The sequence below is a fragment of the Theropithecus gelada genome, chromosome 3, assembly GCF_003255815.1.
Source record: "Theropithecus gelada isolate Dixy chromosome 3, Tgel_1.0, whole genome shotgun sequence".
NCBI classification, from domain to species: Eukaryota; Metazoa; Chordata; class Mammalia; order Primates; family Cercopithecidae; genus Theropithecus; species Theropithecus gelada.
In genome coordinates this window covers 38,466,340-38,480,367 of record NC_037670.1, presented here as the reverse complement: position 1 = coordinate 38,480,367, position 14,028 = coordinate 38,466,340, and positions in this window count along the sequence as shown.

Sequence of the window (14,028 nt, the reverse complement as noted above, 5' to 3'; positions counted from 1 at the left end):
CTCCACAGCTCCTGTACTCTGCATTCCTGCAAAATTAGCACCATATGGACTCTGCCAATGTTAATGGCTCTACCTTCTACACGTGCAGCTCTTGACTCACTCGGGCCTACTTGAGACATAGCTAGGATTGTTAAGGAGCACTGTGTAGGAATGTGGGGAGCAGAGATTCGAGATGGCCATGGATGTGATAGGAAGAGTATCCTTAAAGATCTTCAAGATGTGTTCAAATCATTCTCCTAATGTCTTGATAAGTAGCAAGTAGCTTCCTTCTATCCACATTAATCTCCTTACCAAACAGGCACTTGGCCGCCCCCTTTCTTTTCCCTCCAAAACATGCTTTTATATTCTTTACATAGCCTGGCTGAGAATTTTCCAAATCTATATGGTAAGCATTCCTTTTCATTACAAAGGTTATCTTTAAATCATTTCTCTATTCTCAAATTTTACTATAAGCAGTTAAGAGAAGCCACACAGCATTCTAAATACTTTGTAGTTTAGAGATTTCTTCTGGTCAACATTCTAGTTCACTGTCCCTAAGTTCTGCTTTCCACAAAGTCCTAGGATATGGATATAATTCAGCAAAGTACTTTGTCATTTTGTAACAAGGATGGTCTTTCATTCAGCTTCTAATGATATACTCTTCATTTCCATAAAACACCACATCAGAATGGCCTTTACTGTCCATATTTCCCACAAGATTCTATTTACAACTACTTAAACAATATCTAAGAAAGACTCAGTCTCTATTTGAAGTTTTCTCTTTTCTGTGCCCTCATCAGAATCACCCTTCATTTTCCACTTATGGCAAAACAAGCTTCTCAAGAATTCACTTCAAAACTTTTCTAAGTTCTACTTATTACCCAGTTCAAAAGCTTCTTTAACATTTTTAGGTATTTGTTATAGCAGCACCTCACTTCTCTGGTATCAGTTTTTTCTTAGTCAATTTTATACTGCTATATCAAAATACCTGACACTGGATGATTTATGAAAAACAGAAATTTATTTATCACAATCTGGCAGTTGGGATGTCCAATACGAAGGCTCTGGCAGGATTCTTGTTTGGTGAGTGTTCAGTCTCAGCTTCCAAGATTGCACCTTGAATGCTGCATCCATGGATGGGAAGAGCACTGTGTCTTCACATGGCAGAAGGTGGAAGGGCAAAAGAAGAATAAAGAAGAAGAAACTCCTCCCCATCAACTCCCTTCACACTTGTTATAAAGGTCCCTACTTCCTTTTATAAGGACAGAACCTCTAGACTCAATCAGCTTTAAATGATCACATCTGCCAATAATGCCACCTTGGAGGTGATTTCAACATAAATTTTGGAGGTGAAAATGCATTTTAACTATAGGAAATATATTCCAATAACTTTCAAATGTGTTCAAAGAGTTATATAAAGCATGGTCAAAGGACTAAAAGAAATAAGGGAAGTGTGGTATAAACACAATGACTATATCAAAGACATAGAAATCACAAAAAGGAACAAAACAAAAATTCTGGTAATAAAATATAATTACTTAAATAAAATTTTATTAAAGGAGTACAAAAGTGGATTTGAACAAACACAGATCTTCAACTTAATCTTCGGTTGACTGAATATAAAAACATTTGAATTTTGAGAGCAGAAAAAAAAGAATAAAATGGAACAGAACCTAAGGAACTGTGAAACACTATCTAGTAGAACGAAACACACATTACCAGAGTTCCTGAAAATAAATCAAGAGAAAAAAAGAAAGAATATTTAAAGAAACAATGACAAAAACCTCCAAAATTTGTTGAAAGACATAAACTTACAAATCTAAGAAATTCAATAAACTCCAAGTAGGAAAGAACTCACATAGACACATACTGAGACTATTATAATCACTCCGTTGAAAGACAAAGATGAAAGAAAGATCTTGAAAAGAGCAATAAAGAAGTGACTCACCCTTTACAAGGGAATCTCAATAGAACGAACAGTTTCTCTTCAGAAACTATGGGAGTAGAAGAAGTAGTAGGACATATTTAAAGTATTTAAAGAAAAAAACATTAAGTAAATGAGAAAGACCTTTATCAGATAAACAAAAGACAAAAAGGTTTATAACTACTAGACCTGCACTATAAGAAATATTAAAGGGAGTTAATATGAAGTTCGGATGAAAGAACCCTTGACAGTAACTTGAAGACACTTGAAGAGACAAAAATCTCCAGTGAAGGTAATTATATCGGCAAACATAAAATCCAGTATTATAAAATTTTTGTTTGGTTACTCCACTTTTTTATGTCCTATATAATTTCAAAACTAAATATATAAAAGTAATTATAAATATATATTATTGAGCAAAAAAATTAACATGTAATTTCTGATAACAACAACATAAAGGGTAAGGAGACAGAACTGCGTAGAGTTAGAGTTTTTTTATGTTATTGAAACTTATAAATGTAATGTTTAGTGCAATCCCCATGGTAATCACAAAGGCAACTTCTAAAATATATACAGTAAAGGAAATCAGAAGGATATTGTGATGGATAATTTCTTGTGTCAATTTGACTAGACTATGGAGTGCACAGATACTTTGTGAAACATTATTCTAGGTGTTTCTGTGAGGGTGTTTGGATGAGACTGACATTTAAATTGATAGACTGAGTGAAGCAGATTGCACTCCCTAATGTGGCTGTGCCTCATCCAATCAGTTGAATGCTTGAATAAAGTAAAAAGGTTGACCCTCTACTGGGTAACAGAGAGTTCCTCTTGCCTAATGGTATTGACTCTTCCTTAACCGAGCCTTCCAGACTTTGGACTGGTAGAGCATGACAACAAGCCTCAAGATCCTCAACTCTTACTAATGGAGTAGGTCCCAGTAGTAACAGTTGAAAATAAATTTGGCATCTGCTTTAATTGATTAAACAGCAAAATAAAGATGGACACTAATTCACTAATTCTCTTTTATATTCAATAAAATTATATATATATATACATTTTTTTTTGAGGTAGGGTTTCACTTTGTCACCCAGACTGGAGTGCAGCAGTGTGAACACAGCACACTGCAGCCTCAACCTCCCAAACTGAAGCAATCCTTCTGCCTTGGCACATCAAGTAGCTGGGACTAGAGGTGTGCAACACTATGACCAGCTGACTTTTCCATTTTTCTGTGGAGATGGATTTCCCCATGTTGCCCAGGCTGGCCTCCAACTCCTAGGCTCAAGCAATCCACTCATCTCAGCCTCCCAATGTGGTCAGATTACAGGCATGAGCCACCACGCTGGGCTGAGGACCAAATATGCATTTTATTGTCAAGAAGAGTAGATTTTCCACAGTCTTCCTTTAGTATCATGAAAAAGAGAACCAATTCCAGTGTTCTAGAAGTACAGTTCTGAATTTTTGGTGTACATAAAAAAGTTAATTCCTTAAGTATCAGAAATAATTACCTGTGGTAGTAACATTTTTATATATTTTGGCTAATTTTGTAATGCTATTTTTATCCTGAATGTTCACAATTCAATGTGTTATAATTTTACTCTAAATTTATAAAAGTTTTGGGTTTGTGTGTGTGTGCATGTGTGTGAATGTGTGTGTATGTATGTGCAGGTGCACATTATTGAAGTCTAATGTGAAGATATTTCAAAAATAAAGCAAGTAAAAATAGCATAAGGTCTGTGTTTTTCATTTTGTGGATACTAGAATATCAGAATTTATAATATTTTTCTCTGTGATGCCTTTCTTAAGAAATGCATCAACATTGGTTGCTCCACTGCATATGCAAACAGATATATAAAGTCACTTCAAAAAAAGGCTTAAAAATGTCAGAATTTTAATGTGAAGTTGAGAGTGTTAGAGAAAAGTCAGTTTGGTATAAACTCTAGGTTTTCTCTCACATTTGAATATCATCCTATTTCATTCAGGTTAACTTCCTACATCACACTACATGGTACAGCCTGACAACATGCCTCAAAATCCTCGACTCTTACCAGCAGAGTAGGTCCCAGTTGTAACAATTGAAAATAAATTTGGCATCTGATTGAATTTCTCTTCATTTAAAATTAGATTACGTAATAACTATTTTTGAGGTAACTTACCTTATATTTTCTGAGATGCTTGTGTTGCTTTAGCTGAAAGTCTGGGGAAAAAAATAGGCAGATAGGAGTGTGATAATGAAGGAGATATTGGGATCCTGTTGGATCAGAAACTATACAGAAAACAAAATAACTGAAATAAATATACCAGAATTCTTCTTAAGTATATATTTGCTAATGTTTTCAAATCACTATGAGTTTGTCTTTGTTATGGATGAAAAAGGATATTTTGTGGAATTAAGTTTTGATATTGTATTTCTTTTTCCTCTTATATCAGTTAGAAGCTTATGCACTACTTTCTGTAGGAAGAGTACTCTGAAAGAGAAGATCAATTAATATGTAAATTTTTGCAGGTGGTATTGATTGGAACAATATTTTATAAGAAATATAAAGTTGTCATTCCATTACAAGTTAGAATATGCTGCTTTTCTTTAAAATATGAAATATGTTTTAAAATGAAGACAAGGATGAGGTAGCATCATATTGAGATGGTATTATCTGCAGATTTTCCTATAAATCTATAGATCATGCTTCAACTCTATGCATTTAACACATTCCAGTGCTCCCTTTATATTTAAATGATGGAGAAAAATCACAGATTTCTACTGACACATTGTGTTTTGTTTTTTTTTTTGAAAGAAATAAATTTGAAAAATAACTGGCTTGCAATGCATACAATTTTATGTAAAAATCTTATTTAATCCATCAAATAGAATATTTTCAGCTGGAACAAAAATAGTTCCTTCTTAAGCTCCTAAAGATGCCACCTTAAAAATTATTCAGGTAAGAGTGATATGTGAGAAACTTCACTCTTTGACAATTTATCAGAACAACTGATTATGTACTTAAGCATGCATAAATATACTTTCTATACACATTTAACCTAACCTGATAACTTTTAACCCATAAACCAATTAAATTAAATCATTCCAAAGTGATCTTACATTGCTCGTGTTATAATAAGCAAGTTTTTCCTAGCATAACTATTTTTCAAACTTTTGATTGCATAGAGACTCAAAGTAAATAACAATATAATCCATAATAAAACGTATCTAAAACATAAAGTCCAAAGTTTACTTGCTCTCTATTTGTTGATTTTCATGTATGCATTGCACTCCTTGTTATTGATAATGGTGTGGCATTATTCAGACACAAGTAGTTTCTTCACTTAATGGATTCACTGATAAATATACGAGTGATTTCATTAGTGATTTATGCTATTTAAATCACTCAGATATTTATCAGAGAATCCACTAATAATTGTATAATTATTGGATCATAATTTTTGCTAAAATACAAAGTTTTTTATCATCTTTTATTCCTTTCATTCATTCTCTCATTTATTCAACAAATAGTGACTTGGTGCTTCCTATGTGTCAGCATTGCTTTGGACTCTGATTCTAGCAGTGAGGCAAATACACAATTGTTCTTAGAACTTCTATTTTTAGTGATAATGGACAAATATTAAACCAAGTAAATATTCTAACTACTTTTAAGTTTTCAAATACTTCAGAACTAAGGCAGGGAAGGAGAAAAGGTTTCCAGAAGTTGCAGAGTCTAATATTAAGTAGGGTTATAAGAGAATATCTACTAAGAAGATAATATGTAATCAAAAAAACAAAGAAAAATAAATGGTGGTAATGTTGTGTTCTAGGGCAAGAATGTTGAAAGTATATAAAAAAGACAGTGCAAAGTTTCAGGGCTGAGGTCATATCTTTCCATTATGGCTTCAAGAGAGGAGCAAGAGAGAGAACAGTAGGATATAAGTAAGAAAACTAATGCAGGGTCAAATTATGCTGGACATTTCAGGCCTCCGTATAGTTTATATGTTGCCATTAAACATATTGGCAAAAAAAAAGTAAATTACTTTTAATGGCAAAAACCGCGATTGCTTCTGCACCAACCTAATACAAGGGCGATGGAATTTATTGGTTGTTGCTATAATCACTAATGCCTTTAACAGAGAAAATGATAGACTCAAATCAGCCAATTGCTAATTGAATGTGTGGTAGGAAAGTTACAATATATCCGTGGAATTATTTAAAGAGACCGTAATTTCCTGGAAGTGGAATGTAATTGATGCTGATGCTCTGGCCCAAGATCTGATTATAAGAGGAGCAGAATTTCAAATTGAACTGTTTTCTCAGCAAATCAAAACCAGGGTCATAAAGGGAAAGGACAGGACCCAGAGACTGTCCTGGGTCCTAAGATAAGTGATTCAGGAACATTAAAGAACCAGATCTCCTCGAGCCCTCTAAGCCTGAAGAAGTGGTTCACTTTTCTTTTTTAGACTGTAACAGACCCCTGGAGAATTTCCACTGGACTCCCCTGAGGCAGATATTTTGCAGAAGAAGACTTCCCTCCATGAGATCTTCTCCTACATTCCCTCTTGGCAACTTAACCAGAAGATATGGTTAAGTTCATTTCCATGGGCTTTAGAACTTCTGGACCTTATACATGAGAAAAGAGATCATTCATGGTTGGAGTCACCAGACCTGGTTAATATGTGCCAAAAGGAAACAGAAAAAGCAGTCCTGGTGGCCACATCTTGCAATTACTAGACCAGAATATAAAGCTGGATGAGAGAGACTTTGATGATATGAAGTATTAGGGTTTAAAAGGAACACCGAACTCAGTGGATTTCAAGAGCATCTGACATCAGTCCCAGTATGCCTTAGGCATGGCTCTTGGAAGCACTACGGATTACATTACATAGTGTCAAGTTTCCAGATCTGCCCTGAAAGAGTGTTGTGGAACCAATATAAAGGCTGAGGCACTGGACAAGCTGGAGTGACTGTGCACTTCGCGATTCCCAATAACATTAGTTTCACTAAGTTTATAAAGATTGCACTTTTTACAGGCTTAACTAGTGGCTGTTGTCCATAGACCAAGAAGGATTAGCAAGTAATGATGTTATGAAACAAATGTTGAAGATGATATACAGTTCTAGAGGAGCAAAGGAAAGGTGGTAGCATGTAATCAGTACAGAGAGATAAGGACCAACATAATTTCCATGCCAGTTATCAGCAACTCAACAATTAAGGAACTCTATTATGTAGGAATCTAAGACAACGGATAAGCTATCATCACAGTTTTTAGGGGAACTATAGAAAGTCTGCCAACAAGGATTTTTGTAAGTGTACATATATATTCAGAAAGCAGCTAATGTGGAGAAGCAGAAGGTCAATATCAGCCACTCCAGTGGAAATTTCAATCACTCATCTGCTTTCCAAGCCTGAGCCAACTTTCAGACTGAGAGTCCAACGATTAAAGCAGAAGCTATGTTTTTCAGAGAAATGACCTGATGCCAGAGCAAATATATACTGTAAAGATAATATTCTTCCTCTACTCACAAAGAATCTGTAGGTACATATGGAAAAGGGAGCACCCACATTTTTTGTATAGTGTGTGAATTGAAGGAAAGTCAACTTTTACCATAGCCTCCCTTCAAGAGTCGGTACGTATGAAAATCAGGTAATACATTTAGTTTAACCAAAAATTCATTTCACAGTGGATCCAATGAGTCTATATATGCACAATAAAACTTTACTTCCTGAATTCATAATTGAGATGTACATACATAGTAACTGGCAGGAGACTCACTCTAGCTCCTTGCAATGTGAATGAATAATAATTGTCATAGGAAAGGTCAAGGAAAAGACTGAAAAAGTTCTTTAAACCACAGCCAAGAGACTTCATAAGAGCAATATTGCCTTCCAGATGTAATAGGAGAGATCAGTGCCATTTTTAGAAACCTAAAAAGTTGCAGAGGCACAGTTTCTACTGTATTCTCATTTAAGTCACTTGCTTGGCCATATAAAAATCAAATACGTGATGACAGATTGCAGTGAACTACAGGACACATACTCAAATGGTAGTCAAATACAACGTTGTTCTGACGAGTGTGATATTACTGGAGTGGGTAGACTTGGGTATGTGATACTTGTTAATTTTTATTTTTAGTTGCAGAATTTTAATTAGACACTTTTTATAAATTTAAGTTTTTGATTGAAAATAATATATTTGCTTAAACATAAAACACAGTATGTTTCTTTTACTGCTACAGGTGACAGTGTTTCTCAAGTTTATAGTGATCAAATTTCATTATCCACTGAGTTCTAGGAAAGTCTTGAATTTTAATATTTTTAGACAGAAAGTTTCAAAGGCTTCTTTATTGTCAATAAGCTCTTCAGCTTGCATAAAAATAAAAACTAATAAAGGGTTCCGTTTCCATTTGTTATGTCTCACAATTTGTATTTTCTTGGATCCAGATAAAATGTTTCAAAATCTAACAAAACCCGTTACATAAATTAACACATAACATTTTTTCTAACTTTGCTTGTCAAGATAATCTTATAAACAATGTGTAAATAAAATATAATATACTAATTTCTGGAATTGATACCACATCCTGAAAATATTAGCTGAAATTAACTGGAAATAAATGTGCAAAGTTCCATGCATTACAAAAAGAAACATGTTTAGATGAAATTAATTAGGTTGTTATAAATACCATCTTCAAAATTATTGTTAACCCTACTAAAGGTTATGAAATATTTTTATCAAAATTTATTCAATCATTTGCCAAAGTAATAACCAAAGTAATTGTCATACACAAAATATAGAATTTACATAATTAAATATTCAAAATATGAAAATGAAACATTAACTGCAAATTGTATAGCATTCTTTCATTTATTTAACCTCTCTGATCAAAGCAAGCTCATTCATATTTGTCAAGCAATTGTTCTTTGACTTTTTTTGAACTTGGTTAAAATGACATTTTAATGAAATAATGTGGGCATAAAATGGAAAACAGTAATTAAAGGCTTTTCTTCAATTATACATTATTAGTGCCTAGTTTTTCCTTCACTTAATGTTTACCTTTCCAAGGCTAAGACCAGAAGACATCTGGAGATTCTAAGGAGAGTACTAGATCTGTCAAATATTTCAATATACACAGCTCTCATTCTTCTTTTTCCAATAACCTAGTGTAATTTCAGTAAAATAAAATTAGTAGTAGTCAATGATAGACATTTTAAGCCTACTGGGGTGTGTGTGTATGTCTGTGTGTGTTTGTGTGTGTGCATGCATTTTGAGTCTTCTTTTAGAGAAAGGAAATGTGAGAGTTGGTTTATGCTCTGTTTGGTCATGTGCTTACTTAATACATTTTGTTTGAAACAACAGCCAAATAAATAGATAAATTAATTAAAATAACTTCAGCTAAATTGTCACACAAACTATATATATAAAGTTAAAACATGGATCAACATTCTTTTCTCTTTTAGGTATTTATGAAGAATAAGCACTCTGTCTCATGGCACGTTTTTGGGAAAAAAAATAAAAAGAATTTTAGTTTTCTAAATTCTGAGTTTCAAATTCCTGCCTCTGTGTACAACTACATTATTCCAAAGAGTAACATCTGAAATATTATATATTGTTAGATCATTATTGATTTAATGATGGCATTGGTCAAGATGTAAAGAGCATTCTGTAAACTAGCACACACAGCTCACAGCTTTCGATGTATTTTTTAAAATAATATCTGTTTTCGTTTCTTTCTTTCTGAGACAGAGTCCTACTTTGTCACCCAGGCTGGAGTGCAGTGGTGTGATTATGGCTCACTGCAGCCTCGACATCCCAGGCTCAAGAAATTCTCCTGCCCCAGCCTCCCAAGTACCCGAAACTACAGACATGCGCCACCATGCCTGGCTAATTTTCCTGTTTTTGTTTTTGTAGAGATGGTGTTTCGCCATGTTGCCTAGGCTGGTCTTTCGCTCCTGGGCTCAAGCCATCTGCTGGCTTCATCCTCCCAAAGTGCTGGGACTATAGGCTTAAACCACTGTGGCCTATCTCTTTTCTTATTCTGAGCAGAAAACAAGAAAGCAACCGTGGCAAGATCTGTGACATGGTAAACAAGTGCCGACGTAAACTTAGACATATCTAGATAATCTGTATTTTGTGTGTGTGTGTGTTTGTTTGTTTGTTTGAGACGGAGTCTCGCTCTGTCGCCCAGGCTGGAGTGCAGTAGCCGGATCTCAGCTCACTCCATGGTCCGCCTCCCGGGTTTACTGAGGCAGGAGATAATCTGTATTCTAATGCTCCAGAAGCTCCATTATTTTTATCCTGGAGCTGCCCCAATCTTGATGCTCCCTTTTATTCTGGACTCTTCTCTGGAATGAATAGATATATTTATGTAGTTTTTGTTAAAGTTCTTGTCAACTATATTTTATGATAAAAAATTGCATTAAATTTTCTGTAAGGTATGCAGATACAGCTAAACATACTATTTACAAAACTGTACATTTTAAAGTTGAATTGATCCTTGCTAAGCTACATTGCATCTGTTTCTGTTTCTTTTCATTCTTATTTGGAGAAGCGGTGACTGAGGAAGAAATATTTCATTGTTGTGGTAGTTCCTTGAACACTAGCTTTTTATATTACTTGTAATATGTCAGTCCTAGAGCCATTTTTCTGCACGGGAGTTGGCTTCATACACGTTTATAATGGCAGCAGGAAGCCTGAGTGTGGATGCTGAACTACATGCCACTTCCCAGCAAAGAAGGGAATACAACCACAAGAGGAGTCTTCTTGACAAAACAAATGCTTCACATTGAAGTTATTTAAGATGTAGATTTAATTTCCATGGGGAAAGGCTGTATCGACATCAACAGCAGAATTTCAACCTGAAATGATGCAGAAATTCACTGCAAGCCAAGATCTGAAAAAGAAAACATATAGGTCCTTAGTGAGTTATATTTTGCTTTTAGATAAAGATAAAAAGAACACATGAACTTTTTAATGAATGTAAAAAGTTGAATTCACATTAATGTGAATTCTCCTGGTTATAGAATATATGATATATCCTGGTTATAGAAATATGCCTAAAGTGTCAAAGGACTGACTGGTGCAAATACAGTAGATTGATGACATGAATAATGCACATGAGAAGGCAAGGGATCAAGGACCACCAACACAAAAAGATATATTCTGAATCTACTCTGTCAGATCATCATTTTTGTTGTTGCTGTGAGCAGCCTATAGCTAAATCTGCAAACAAAGAAAACCACTGACCACATTTTTTATGCCTAGCCTTGATTTTCAGGTCATCTTCCTTTGTTTATTCACCTTTGGAACACCTTGGGTATACTTTCAAGTTGAATAAATTATTGTTTTGATTCATTTAAGAATTAACCTCTGGATATTTTCAAACCTGTGTTCTTTCTAATGTCATTCAAATAATGTGTAGTAGTTTTCATACAGTCCTGGTTTAGAGGTGGTTGTCTAATTTCTTAGTGGCGTTTCCTGAATGTTTTTATATCCAAAGCTACTGAAAAATGTATTTTATGCATTACGACAAAGCTAAACTTTAGTAATGACCCTGAAAATAGTTGTAGAGTGAATTTAAACATTTGAGAAATATTTTAAGGAAGCAACAGCAGAATAAATAAATAGTAAAAAATATTTTTGATGTGAAATTCAGTATTACTCTATATATGTATGGTATCTATCTATCAATACTCTCATGAAACTGCATATCAAAACAAAAAGGACATAGCTCATACATTACAAGAATCAGTGAAAAAAATAGAATTGTTGATCCCAGTTAAAAGTCTGTAAGTTAATATTTGAGATTAAAACATTTCTTGAAAATTATATTGAAATATTTTTTGGATGAAGGTTTCTTAGTCTTAGAATATATATACTCTAAAAAGCAAATAGATGTTTAAAAACTGTGTTAGTTTCCAGGCACAATAAGGTGTTTCTGATGAAATATAAAAAATTTTATTATGACATAGATTTATTTTGAGTTAGCATATTATAGAGTGAACTGGAAGAGGGAGTAAAATTATAGAGTAAAGGGATGTTCATATGTAATGCATAATGTTTTCCACACTATTTAGTTATTGCAACTTGTTATGGGCTGAATATTTGTATCCTCCAAAAGTCATATGTTGAAATCTTAACTCCCAATATGATGTATTAGGAGGGAGGGCTTTCAGAGGTAATTAGATCATGAGGGCTGAGCCATCTTATACAACATGGTGTCCTTATAGAAGGAATCCCAGAGAGCTCTCTCATTTGCTTTCTGCTTTGAGAGTACCTAATAAAAAGGCAGACATTTGAAAACCAAAAAGCAAGTCCTCATCAGAACTCCATTATTTGGCACTCTGATTTAGATTTTCACTCTCTAGAACTGTGGAAAGTAAATTCTTGGTGTTTATAAATCATTCAATTTATGGCTTACAACAACCCAAACTGATTAACTTAACAAAGAAGATAATTCTCTTATCATATTTGACACATAATGAAAACAGAGAGTTGAGAAAAAACCAAAATAAATGAAGATTTGTGTGTATTGATCTGTATGATGATGAACAAAAATATAACTCTGATATGTACACTGCAATGCCATATACATAGTTCAGAATCATGGACAGTCATCGAAAGGATGAATTATCAGAAAGGTAGAAATCTGAAGAGTGAAAGAGAAAAAGATATATAAATATGTATATGAGGAAATCCAAAGGGAATAAACATGAGTTAAAACAAAACAAAGTATATGTATCAGTCCATTTTCACATTGCTGTGAAGAAATGCCTGAGACTGGGTAATTTATAAAGAAAAGATGCTTAATTGACTCACAGTTCCGCATGGCTGGGGAAGCCTCAGGAAACTTACAATTATGGCGGAAGGCATCCCTTCACCGGGCAGCAGGAGAAAGAATGAGTGCAAGTAAGGGCAATGCCAGATACTTATAAAACCATCAGATCTCCTGAAACTCACTCACCATCACGAGAACAGCATGGTGGAAACTGCTCCATGATAAATTACCTGGTCCTACCCTTGACCTGTGAGAATTATGGGGATTATAGTTTAAGATGAGATTTGGGTGGTTGCACAAAGCCTAACTATATCAGTATAATAAATAACAACAACAAAAAAGAACGATATCTCCTGGTTATAGAAATATGCCTAAAGTGTCAAAGGACTGACTGGTGCAAATACAGTAGATTGATGACATGAATAATGCACATGAGAAGGCAAGGGATCAAGGACCACCAACACAAAAAGATATATTCTGAATCCACTCTGTCAGATCATCATTTTTGTTGTTGCTGTGAGCAGCCTATAGCTAAATCTGCAAACAAAGAAAACCACTGACCACATTTTTTATGCCTAGCCTTGATTTTCAGGTCATCTTCCTTTGTTTATTCACCCATCCATGGCATAAATATTTGTTGATGTTTCATCTTGCATTCATTCTTGTAAGTGTCAGTCAATTAATGTCAATAAGGAGTTAGAGTAAAAATTACTTTTTAGTGAAGGAGACAAACATTAAAATCCCATGTGTTATAAGCAACTGCAGGCAAATGCGCACGGGTGCCACCAAACGAACACAAAGGAAAGGTGTATGAGGTCCCAGAGAAGCAAGAGCATTTTTTCATAATATTTACTTTTAATTGAATTTTGAAAAAGAAGTAAAGGCATGACAAATTTAGCTTATTAGGTATATAAAGGTTAACATTTATTCTATGTAACCAGCCATTTATAAAATATGTTTATAATGTCATGTCAGGAAACCACAATGATATCTATAAGATATAATTTAATTTTAGTGTAACATTCAATAAGCTCTAGGTATATGTTTACATTACTTAGGCAGATACCCTGTCCATTTATAAAGGCATTTTTATTGTGTGATATGAAATTGCACATTAAACATACACACAGAGACATACAAACACGTACACATCGGAAAATTTACTTGCCAAAAAATTTTAATCTAGATATTAGTATTTTGTTATTAGCCTATTCTTATAAAATTCTCAGATATAAACAGAAAATGTAAGGTTATTTGAAGTTAGCAAATAATTTGAAGTATTAAAACAATAGTAAACTAAGACATGATGAGAAAGAAACCAAAGACAAAATATATGTAAAGAATGATTTGGAAATAGTGACTGCTGAAAC